This window comes from Galeopterus variegatus, unplaced genomic scaffold (genome assembly GCF_000696425.1).
Source record: "Galeopterus variegatus unplaced genomic scaffold, G_variegatus-3.0.2 Scaffold279, whole genome shotgun sequence".
NCBI lineage: Eukaryota > Metazoa > Chordata > Mammalia > Dermoptera > Cynocephalidae > Galeopterus > Galeopterus variegatus.
Window position 1 is genome coordinate 151,437 of NW_007726390.1, and position 9,907 is coordinate 161,343.

Below are 9,907 nucleotides of genomic sequence, written 5' to 3' on the forward strand. Positions count from 1 at the left end.
ATAGCAAAAATATAATCAGGATAATTACTTTTCTTTAGACAATCCAATTACAAAAATTTTACCCTCACAATAACCAACCAAACATATCAAAAGTACCTTATGTCTCAGTTCAAACCAAAGAACATGCATTAACTTTGCAGTTCTCTGACTTCCAATTACATTTGCTATTGCTACTTCCAAGCTCCATCACTTATCAACAGGTTGGATTCCAGCCAGGTAACCAGATATTTTTAGATCTTCCAGGACTCCGCTGCCCATCCACAACACCATTTCCCCTCTGTTAGTCACCAAGTTCTTATTTACACTATAATTTCTTCCTTCTCCAGGACACTTCATGACGGGCCAGGGTCTCGGGAGGAGTGGCACCACGGGGTCCCCGGAAGTGCAACCTGAATCTGTTCGAGGCTGGGGTAGTCTCTGTGTTAAATTCGGCCACCGGCACCCCCCGGCAGACAAGTGGGGGACAAACACGGCGGCTGGGTAGACCACAGAGGAGGCTCCCATCACTAGACATAAGTCACACGGGGCGAGCTCTCTGTCAACCTCCGCCAGAACGGCAGGCGGGATCCAGGTTTTCTCCAAACCACGCAGTCCCCGCACGCTGCCTCTTCACACCGGGCAAGTTTCTCAACTGGTATTTTGGCACCTTGAGTTTCAGGTTCCGGAGCATCTTTTCCTGATAAAACTAGACAAATTGGACTCTTGTAATTCTCAGCCACAAGTCCACAAGAGGAACATGGCGTTTTAAATAAGCTACCGTAGATTTCCAGAAGGTTCTTGGCGCCAGCCTTGCAGTGTAGCCCGTCGATGTTCTGGGTGATGACCACGACCCGTCGGCCCTGTGCGCCCAGCCGGGCCTCACACTCGGCGATGGCGCGGTGCCCGCGGTGCCCGCGGCGGGGCTCGTTGCAGCGCGTCCTCCCGCAGGCGGCGGTGCAGCTCCAACCCGGGACGTGCTGCGGGCAGGAGCGCCAGGGCCTGAGCTTGCCATTTTCTCCGATAGCCTCCAGCTCCTCTGAAAGTCAGAACCCCACTTTCTGCACTAACATCAGCTCCTGAAATGACTACATGATTGGCTTTTGCGAAAAGATCCTGAAAATCTGCCATATTTGAACTTGGACGAGCCATTGTCGGGCAAATCTTAGTTTGTATGGAGGCTGGAGGCTTCCGGTCATAAGACAGTGGGAAATGAACCAGCTTGGGACAGTCTGGAGAGGTCGCGACAGATGTTCTGTGTCGTCCTAATTCCTGAGGTGGGCCGCGGGAAGGGGCACGGTGGGCGTGGAGGAGGAACCAGGAGCTCAGGGGAACAATTTAAGAGAATCACAGAATGTTTTTCCTATGGCTTTTCTTTTGCAAGTTAAATTTCTTCAGCTCCTCATATAAAGACTCATTACCTTCCTGATCTCTCTCCCACTGGACACACTTCAGTTTGTCCCTGTTTGCCTTAAAGTAAAACACATTGAACAGGAAAATATATTCTTATTGTAGGTAGACAAGTGCAGAAGAATAAAGAAGTAGGCTTCTGACCTCCTTTGTCCTGCCCACTGTAGCCCCTGGCAGCCATCTGCCTTATAGACAACCATTACATCACAGTGCGCTAAAATCCCCAGGTCCTTGTGACATAAATTGCCAAGTATCTAGGTCTCCTCAGTTGATTTTTGGATCCTGAACTCAGAAATGCATTGTACTGGGCTGCCCGGTGGCACACTGGAGACTGCACCGCCTGGGAGCGCGGTGGCGCTCCTGCCGAGGGTTCGGATCCCATGTGGAGACCGGTTCCCGCTCACTGGCTGAGCGCAGTGCGGGCGCAACACCGAGGGTTGTGATCCCGTTGCCGGTCCCCGGTACGGGCGCGACACGGAGGGTTGCAATCCCGTTACCAGTCAGTAAAAAAAGACAAAAAGGAAAAAAAAAAAAAGAAATGCATTGTACTTGTAAAACTCTTCATTATAAGTAACAGAAATCAACTACAGTAAAGCAGAAATAGAATACATTGGATGGATAGCTAGAGGCTCCTTGTATTAGTCAGTTTTCTGTTGCCGATAACAGAATACCTGAAACTAGGTAGTATATAAAGAAATAAAATTTATTCCTTACAGTTTGGAGGCTTGGAAGTCCAACATCGAGGAGGTGCCTCTGGTGAGAGCTGCCTTCTTGGTGGGGACTTTGTACAGAGTTCCATGGCACGCAGGGTATCAACTAACAAGGGCTGGGCGAGAGCAAGCATTAATGTGCTCACTTGCTCTCTCTTTTATTTATTTATTTTTTTTAAAGATGACCAGTAAGGGGATCTTAACCCTGGACTTGGTGTTGTCAGCACCACACTCTCCCAAGTGAGCCATGGGCTGGCCCCTCACTTGCTCTCTTTTTAAAGCCACCAGTCCACACTCATGATAACCAATTAAACCATTAATCCATTCATGAGAGCATAGTCCTCACAACCCAATCACCTTCTAGAGGGCCCACCTTTCCACACTGCCACATTGGGGATCAATCTTCCTCATGAGCTATGAAAGACAAGCATTCAACCCATATCACTCCTAGAATCAAAGAAAGGTGGAAATGGATCAGACAGGATCCAAGAGAAGCAAGACCAAGATGAGTTGTTGCCACAGTACCTGGCTGCTCAGGTCAGGACGTGCCAGCTGCCAGCAGGGCACTCACTACCCCAACACTGGCATCACCCCTACTCGACACCTACCACCCTGGGCTGGGCTCTGCTGTCACTGGACATGTGCCTCTGCCCTTCCAGACTCCTCCCTGCAGAGCTACCCTGAAGCATCCTAATTGACCTGGGCCTTGTCATCACACCCTCAGTATATAAAGTCACAGGTGGCAGCCTTTGATTGTCTGGGCCCCGGTTCTGTTCTTGCTCACACTCCCAGGGAGGTACCTACCCTTTTGGCCTCCACAGTGAAGAGCTTCCCTATTATTATCTTTTTTTTTTTTTTTTAAAGATGACCAGTAAGGGGATCTTAACCCTGGACTTGGTGTTGTCAGCACCACACTCTCCCAAGTGAGCCATGGGCTGGCCCCTCACTTGCTCTCTTTTTAAAGCCACCAGTCCACACTCATGATAACCAATTAAACCATTAATCCATTCATGAGAGCATAGTCCTCACAACCCAATCACCTTCTAGAGGGCCCACCTTTCCACACTGCCACATTGGGGATCAATCTTCCTCATGAGCTATGAAAGACAAGCATTCAACCCATATCACTCCTAGAATCAAAGAAAGGTGGAAATGGATCAGACAGGATCCAAGAGAAGCAAGACCAAGATGAGTTGTTGCCACAGTACCTGGCTGCTCAGGTCAGGACGTGCCAGCTGCCAGCAGGGCACTCACTACCCCAACACTGGCATCACCCCTACTCGACACCTACCACCCTGGGCTGGGCTCTGCTGTCACTGGACATGTGCCTCTGCCCTTCCAGACTCCTCCCTGCAGAGCTACCCTGAAGCATCCTAATTGACCTGGGCCTTGTCATCACACCCTCAGTATATAAAGTCACAGGTGGCAGCCTTTGATTGTCTGGGCCCCGGTTCTGTTCTTGCTCACACTCCCAGGGAGGTACCTACCCTTTTGGCCTCCACAGTGAAGAGCTTCCCTATTATTATCTTTTTTTTTTTTTTTTAAAGATGACCAGTAAGGGGATCTTAACCCTGGACTTGGTGTTGTCAGCACCACACTCTCCCAAGTGAGCCATGGGCTGGCCCCTCACTTGCTCTCTTTTTAAAGCCACCAGTCCACACTCATGATAACCAATTAAACCATTAATCCATTCATGAGAGCATAGTCCTCACAACCCAATCACCTTCTAGAGGGCCCACCTTTCCACACTGCCACATTGGGGATCAATCTTCCTCATGAGCTATGAAAGACAAGCATTCAACCCATATCACTCCTAGAATCAAAGAAAGGTGGAAATGGATCAGACAGGATCCAAGAGAAGCAAGACCAAGATGAGTTGTTGCCACAGTACCTGGCTGCTCAGGTCAGGACGTGCCAGCTGCCAGCAGGGCACTCACTACCCCAACACTGGCATCACCCCTACTCGACACCTACCACCCTGGGCTGGGCTCTGCTGTCACTGGACATGTGCCTCTGCCCTTCCAGACTCCTCCCTGCAGAGCTACCCTGAAGCATCCTAATTGACCTGGGCCTTGTCATCACACCCTCAGTATATAAAGTCACAGGTGGCAGCCTTTGATTGTCTGGGCCCCGGTTCTGTTCTTGCTCACACTCCCAGGGAGGTACCTACCCTTTTGGCCTCCACAGTGAAGAGCTTCCCTATTATTATCTTTTTTTTTTTTTTTTAAAGATGACCAGTAAGGGGATCTTAACCCTGGACTTGGTGTTGTCAGCACCACACTCTCCCAAGTGAGCCATGGGCTGGCCCCTCACTTGCTCTCTTTTTAAAGCCACCAGTCCACACTCATGATAACCAATTAAACCATTAATCCATTCATGAGAGCATAGTCCTCACAACCCAATCACCTTCTAGAGGGCCCACCTTTCCACACTGCCACATTGGGGATCAATCTTCCTCATGAGCTATGAAAGACAAGCATTCAACCCATATCACTCCTAGAATCAAAGAAAGGTGGAAATGGATCAGACAGGATCCAAGAGAAGCAAGACCAAGATGAGTTGTTGCCACAGTACCTGGCTGCTCAGGTCAGGACGTGCCAGCTGCCAGCAGGGCACTCACTACCCCAACACTGGCATCACCCCTACTCGACACCTACCACCCTGGGCTGGGCTCTGCTGTCACTGGACATGTGCCTCTGCCCTTCCAGACTCCTCCCTGCAGAGCTACCCTGAAGCATCCTAATTGACCTGGGCCTTGTCATCACACCCTCAGTATATAAAGTCACAGGTGGCAGCCTTTGATTGTCTGGGCCCCGGTTCTGTTCTTGCTCACACTCCCAGGGAGGTACCTACCCTTTTGGCCTCCACAGTGAAGAGCTTCCCTATTATTATCTTTTTTTTTTTTTTTTAAAGATGACCAGTAAGGGGATCTTAACCCTGGACTTGGTGTTGTCAGCACCACACTCTCCCAAGTGAGCCATGGGCTGGCCCCTCACTTGCTCTCTTTTTAAAGCCACCAGTCCACACTCATGATAACCAATTAAACCATTAATCCATTCATGAGAGCATAGTCCTCACAACCCAATCACCTTCTAGAGGGCCCACCTTTCCACACTGCCACATTGGGGATCAATCTTCCTCATGAGCTATGAAAGACAAGCATTCAACCCATATCACTCCTAGAATCAAAGAAAGGTGGAAATGGATCAGACAGGATCCAAGAGAAGCAAGACCAAGATGAGTTGTTGCCACAGTACCTGGCTGCTCAGGTCAGGACGTGCCAGCTGCCAGCAGGGCACTCACTACCCCAACACTGGCATCACCCCTACTCGACACCTACCACCCTGGGCTGGGCTCTGCTGTCACTGGACATGTGCCTCTGCCCTTCCAGACTCCTCCCTGCAGAGCTACCCTGAAGCATCCTAATTGACCTGGGCCTTGTCATCACACCCTCAGTATATAAAGTCACAGGTGGCAGCCTTTGATTGTCTGGGCCCCGGTTCTGTTCTTGCTCACACTCCCAGGGAGGTACCTACCCTTTTGGCCTCCACAGTGAAGAGCTTCCCTATTATTATCTTTTTTTTTTTTTTTTAAAGATGACCAGTAAGGGGATCTTAACCCTGGACTTGGTGTTGTCAGCACCACACTCTCCCAAGTGAGCCATGGGCTGGCCCCTCACTTGCTCTCTTTTTAAAGCCACCAGTCCACACTCATGATAACCAATTAAACCATTAATCCATTCATGAGAGCATAGTCCTCACAACCCAATCACCTTCTAGAGGGCCCACCTTTCCACACTGCCACATTGGGGATCAATCTTCCTCATGAGCTATGAAAGACAAGCATTCAACCCATATCACTCCTAGAATCAAAGAAAGGTGGAAATGGATCAGACAGGATCCAAGAGAAGCAAGACCAAGATGAGTTGTTGCCACAGTACCTGGCTGCTCAGGTCAGGACGTGCCAGCTGCCAGCAGGGCACTCACTACCCCAACACTGGCATCACCCCTACTCGACACCTACCACCCTGGGCTGGGCTCTGCTGTCACTGGACATGTGCCTCTGCCCTTCCAGACTCCTCCCTGCAGAGCTACCCTGAAGCATCCTAATTGACCTGGGCCTTGTCATCACACCCTCAGTATATAAAGTCACAGGTGGCAGCCTTTGATTGTCTGGGCCCCGGTTCTGTTCTTGCTCACACTCCCAGGGAGGTACCTACCCTTTTGGCCTCCACAGTGAAGAGCTTCCCTATTATTATCTTTTTTTTTTTTTTTTAAAGATGACCAGTAAGGGGATCTTAACCCTGGACTTGGTGTTGTCAGCACCACACTCTCCCAAGTGAGCCATGGGCTGGCCCCTCACTTGCTCTCTTTTTAAAGCCACCAGTCCACACTCATGATAACCAATTAAACCATTAATCCATTCATGAGAGCATAGTCCTCACAACCCAATCACCTTCTAGAGGGCCCACCTTTCCACACTGCCACATTGGGGATCAATCTTCCTCATGAGCTATGAAAGACAAGCATTCAACCCATATCACTCCTAGAATCAAAGAAAGGTGGAAATGGATCAGACAGGATCCAAGAGAAGCAAGACCAAGATGAGTTGTTGCCACAGTACCTGGCTGCTCAGGTCAGGACGTGCCAGCTGCCAGCAGGGCACTCACTACCCCAACACTGGCATCACCCCTACTCGACACCTACCACCCTGGGCTGGGCTCTGCTGTCACTGGACATGTGCCTCTGCCCTTCCAGACTCCTCCCTGCAGAGCTACCCTGAAGCATCCTAATTGACCTGGGCCTTGTCATCACACCCTCAGTATATAAAGTCACAGGTGGCAGCCTTTGATTGTCTGGGCCCCGGTTCTGTTCTTGCTCACACTCCCAGGGAGGTACCTACCCTTTTGGCCTCCACAGTGAAGAGCTTCCCTATTATTATCTTTTTTTTTTTTTTTTAAAGATGACCAGTAAGGGGATCTTAACCCTGGACTTGGTGTTGTCAGCACCACACTCTCCCAAGTGAGCCATGGGCTGGCCCCTCACTTGCTCTCTTTTTAAAGCCACCAGTCCACACTCATGATAACCAATTAAACCATTAATCCATTCATGAGAGCATAGTCCTCACAACCCAATCACCTTCTAGAGGGCCCACCTTTCCACACTGCCACATTGGGGATCAATCTTCCTCATGAGCTATGAAAGACAAGCATTCAACCCATATCACTCCTAGAATCAAAGAAAGGTGGAAATGGATCAGACAGGATCCAAGAGAAGCAAGACCAAGATGAGTTGTTGCCACAGTACCTGGCTGCTCAGGTCAGGACGTGCCAGCTGCCAGCAGGGCACTCACTACCCCAACACTGGCATCACCCCTACTCGACACCTACCACCCTGGGCTGGGCTCTGCTGTCACTGGACATGTGCCTCTGCCCTTCCAGACTCCTCCCTGCAGAGCTACCCTGAAGCATCCTAATTGACCTGGGCCTTGTCATCACACCCTCAGTATATAAAGTCACAGGTGGCAGCCTTTGATTGTCTGGGCCCCGGTTCTGTTCTTGCTCACACTCCCAGGGAGGTACCTACCCTTTTGGCCTCCACAGTGAAGAGCTTCCCTATTATTATCTTTTTTTTTTTTTTTTAAAGATGACCAGTAAGGGGATCTTAACCCTGGACTTGGTGTTGTCAGCACCACACTCTCCCAAGTGAGCCATGGGCTGGCGGGGGGGAAGGGCCATGCCAGCGACACTCATCATCCCGCTCAGCCCCACAAGGGACCCCCGGCTGGACCGGGGTCTCTTCCCGCTCGGTTTTGTCGGCCTCTGGCTCAGGGAGGCCCGACAGTTGTCAGCACCACGCTCTCCCAAGTGAGCCACAGGCTGGCCCTTCACTATTATTATCTGAAGACTCCCATCAAACAAGAAAAGTGGATGCTAGGCAACCTAAATTATAGGTTTATATTATATACTTTTTATTTTGTTAATTTGGGTTCATCACTTGAGAATAATATCTTTAAAGTAATGACTGTGTCATCCACTGAGTTAGTTTACATTCCCAGGTTTCTGCCACTACAAACTTTCTCGGCTAGTCTTGTGTTTCTCCATACTCAGTGGAGAAGGATGGCACCGGATAGAGTCAGAAGCAAGCATTGTGACCAGGCTTCCCTCTAGTTTGAAGATTATATGTTAATCTTCAGGAAATGGCTATCCAACCAGCTATGATTCTCCTAATTGCTAATCACCTAGTACACCCACCTCCATCCTGCGCCTTAAAGGAGAGATGTCAAGAAAAGTTTTGTCAGATCCTGTAACTGTTAATTTTATGTCACCTTGACTGTATCACACAATTCCCAGATATCTGGTTAAACATTACTTCTGGGTATGACCGTGAGAGTGTTTCTGGAAGAAACTGACATTTGAACTGATAAACTAAGACAAGGGGATGGCCCTCACCAATGTGAGTTGGTATCACCCAATCCATTCAGAGCCTGAATGTAACAAAAAGGTGGAAGGAGGGTTCACTCTCTCTGCCTGGCTGCTTGAGCTGAGACATTGATCTCCTGCCCTCAGCACTGCTGGTTCTCAGGTCTTCAGAGCCAGATGGAGTCTACACCATCAGCTCTCTGGCTCTCAGGCCTTCAAACTACACCATCAACCAGCTTTACTGGGCCTCCTGCTTGTTTGGCAGCCTAATAAGGGAAGCAGGTGAGCTACTCCAAGTTTCATAAGAATGGCTTGCCAGCTGTAGCATCTGGAGATTTGGTAAGTGCACCATAAGAGTCAGCCAGGACCATTTATGACCTTAGTAAGAGGCTTGAGGATGCTGCCTGTTGAATCAAACGACAGAGTTTGATTGCAACATTGCCTTGGTATGTCACATAGGAAAGGTCCAGAACCATGCTTGTTTTGAATACAAAGGGGAAAATTCCCTTCTAATGACTTTACCTGAGCAAAGGACAGCCCTTCTCTACATCTGGGAAAGTTGGAAAAGTTTTAGGAGGCAAAGGATTTTGCTAAAAAGATGGGACTGGATTTTGAGGAGGGGGGTTTAAGTCAGGGGTCCAGAGATCCAAAAGATCTTCTGGAGGGTCAGAGACAGGGAGTTGGGGTTAAAGGGGAGTGTAGGTGGGTAGGGGAGGATTTGTAGTGGGTATGGATTTTACCTTTTGTTCTAAGTCTGATTTCTGTTCTTTAATCTTGCTGGGAGAGTCCCTAAGGCTAGCCATTACACTCCTCTGTGTCCTCTTTTCAATTTGCTCTTCCCATAGGTACCAGTAGGACAGTTGTTTTGGATGAGAGCTCTCTAAATTGTTTTTCAAATATAGAAGTTTGTTCAGTTCAAAGGATCTGTCATCTATCTGGCCATTGACAGGTAAAACCTCCAAAGGCATATTTATTCCAATAGCAATTCAAACCAGTAAGCCTTTTCATGGAAAGACCAGAGGTAACTTTCTAGGCTTAGAATAAATCTTTACCATGGATGCAAGAGGCATCCCTAAAGCAGGTGCAGAAGATCCAGAAAGTTGACTCCCAGAGATAGCCCAGGAAAGCAAGGACCTTTGTTGTTACAGGTGATAAGAATAGTGTTTATGGAAGTAGTTTCTGTCGTATCTCACAAACAATGAGATGCCTCCAGCCCCAGACCCACTAATCTGTGGCACCAGGTGGGCAATACTGGGCTGGGGGCTTCCAGTACTAACAAGACAATGAGGGTTGAGGCAACAAAGGCCCCTTATGGAGTAGGACCTCTTATTAAGACAAACTCCCCTGAGAGCTGACACAGTTAGACAAAGCGAATGCTATTTGTCACCTA

The 9,907-nt window shown here is 49.0% G+C and overlaps 1 pseudogene; it reads right to left on the reverse strand.

Annotated features, from left to right (window-relative positions):
- Nucleotides 1-304: 304 nt before the first annotated feature.
- Nucleotides 305-9,485, reverse strand: LOC103585851 (annotated as a pseudogene).
- Nucleotides 9,486-9,907: the final 422 nt, after the last annotated feature.